Source organism: Apium graveolens, chromosome 3 (genome assembly GCF_009905375.1).
Source record: "Apium graveolens cultivar Ventura chromosome 3, ASM990537v1, whole genome shotgun sequence".
Lineage (NCBI taxonomy): Eukaryota > Viridiplantae > Streptophyta > Magnoliopsida > Apiales > Apiaceae > Apium > Apium graveolens.
Window position 1 is genome coordinate 268,523,274 of NC_133649.1, and position 2,405 is coordinate 268,525,678.

At 41.6% G+C, this 2,405-nt stretch overlaps 1 non-coding gene across 1 annotated transcript; it reads left to right on the top strand.

Moving 5' to 3' along the window:
* The first annotated feature begins 1,402 nt into the window (after window positions 1–1,402).
* LOC141715461 (small nucleolar RNA R71) lies at window positions 1,403–1,509 on the top strand. The gene has a single exon (XR_012572224.1). It is a non-coding gene; the product is annotated as a small nucleolar RNA R71 (small nucleolar RNA).
* Window positions 1,510–2,405: the final 896 nt, after the last annotated feature.

Sequence of the window (2,405 nt, forward strand, 5' to 3'; positions counted from 1 at the left end):
AACGAAATCAACAGGGAAGATGAGTTTATCCACCTTGACCAAGACATCCTCCACAATACCTCTCGGATATGTAATAGAACGGTCGGCCAACTGCAAAGTCATATAAGTTGGTTTGGGATTAGGTAAGTCCAATTACTTGAAGATTGACAAGGGCATCAGATTGATGCTAGCTCCCAAGTCACATAGGTATCTGTCAAAAGACACTTTTCCAATAGTACATGGAATAGTGAAGCTTCCTGGATCTTTAAGCTTTGGAGGCAACTTCTGCTGCAACACAGCACTGCATTCCTCCGTGAGAGCGACAGTCTCTAAATCATCTAGCTTCACCTTTCGAGAGAGAATACCTTCCATAAACTTCGCATAACTAGTCATCTGCTCGAGAGCCTCAGCGAAAGGTATGTTGATATGAAGTTTCTTGAACACCCCCAGAAACTTCTCGAATTGCTTGTCCCACTTTTTCTTCTGCAGCCTCTTAGGAAAAGGCGGTGGAGAATAGATCTGTTTCTCTCATATATTACCCTCAGGCGGAGTGTGCTAAATAGTAGTCTTCCTTGGTTCCACTTCTTCATCCTGCTGCTTTGCTTCTTCCTCAACCCCAGCTTCTCAGTCAACTCTTGAGTTTGATCAGGATTTGTAACCTTCCCAGACCTCAAAATGATTACCTTTGCCTGCTCTTTAGCTTCCTTCTCTCCTGTTACTTCAGTGTCACTAGGCAATGTACCAGGTTGACGATTTAGCAAGGCATTGGCAATTTGCCCAATTTGATTTTCCAAGGTCTTGATAGAAACAGCTTGACTCTTGCACATGAGTTTCAACTCCTCTAATTCAGATTTTTCATTAGCTTGTTACAACTGGAGTTGTTGTTTTCGTGCATACTGCGGTTGCTGTAAACCAGGGGGGTTGTACTGCTTAGCTGGATACTGCTGATAAGGCTGTGAAACCGCATTCTGATCATTTTTCCAACTGAAATTAGGATGATTGCGGTTGTTAGGATGATAGGTGGCTGGCACAGGTTGCTGCGATCGCTGGAAGTTGCTCACGAACTGAGCTGATTTATTAGAAATTGCGCACTGATCAGTTTCATGGGCACCAGCAGAAAGCTCACAGACACTAGTGATTTGATTAACTCCATAATTAGCCAAAGTATCCACCTTCATTGTCAAATCCTTAAGTTGGGCAGCTATAGCAGTTGCTGCATCCAACTCCAGAATTCCTGCTATTTTTCCCTGAGTCAGTCTCTGGTAAGGATTCTGGTACTCATTAGTAGCCATCAGTTCAATAAGTTCATAAGCTTCATCAGTAGCTTTTAGCCCACAAGGCTCCTCCTGATGCTGCATCAAGCATGAGCCTAGAAGTAGGACCCAATCCATTATAGAAACAGTTGATAATCATCCAATCAGGCATGCCATGGTGTGGGCACTTCCTTAGCATCTCCTTATATCGATCCCAAGCCTGACACAGAGATTCTCCAGTTTGCTACGCGAACTGGGTAAGAGCATTCCTGATTGCTGCAGTCTTCGCCATGGGAAAATATTTAGTGAGAAACTTTTAAGCAAGATCTTCCCAAGTTATGATAGACCCTGCCGGTAGAGAGTGTAACCAGCACTTAGCTTTGTCCCTCAAAGAGAATGGAAATAGTCGCAGCTTGATAACATCTTCAGTCACATAATTGAACTTGAAAGTGTCGCAGATCTCGATGAAATTCCTAATGTGCATGTTCGGGTCTTCGGTAGGAGAACCCCCAAACTGAACTGAGTTCTGTAGCATCTGGATTGTGCTTGACTTGATCTCAAAAGTGTTAGCCGCGATGGCTGGTCTAATGATGCTAGATTGAATGTCATTAATCTTTGGCTTAGAATAGTCTATCAAAGCCTTTGGATTTTCTTCTTGATCACCCATAGCTACTATAATTGGCTCTTCAACTTTCTCTTCTTCTTCTACCTTCTTTTTTTCCTCAAAAACTTTTCTACAAATTACCACAAGTTCTTTCTCGGCTTTATCCAGTGTTCTCTTACGAGTATGCGAACGCGTATGCATACACCCTCGCTAGATCACCTGAAATAAAACAAGAAACAAATAAGTAACAATGTCCAAGTCAATGAACTTTAACGAACACTGATGGAAAGCACATAAACTAGTAATTAACACTGAAGTCCCCGACAGCGGCGCCAAAAACTTGTTAGTCTCTAAACACGCGCTAATATTACACGCAAGTATACGAGTTCGTAAGTAGTATAAGATATAAATCAGATTCATTCCCACAGAGACTGTATTGGTTAACTATCCAAATTACACACCTAAGCAACAATATATGGTTATTATTCAATGCTAAGACGATAACAAATTGAGAATCTTTATAACTAAGAATTACGCTAACTATTATAACTACGAGAATAAGCTTGACT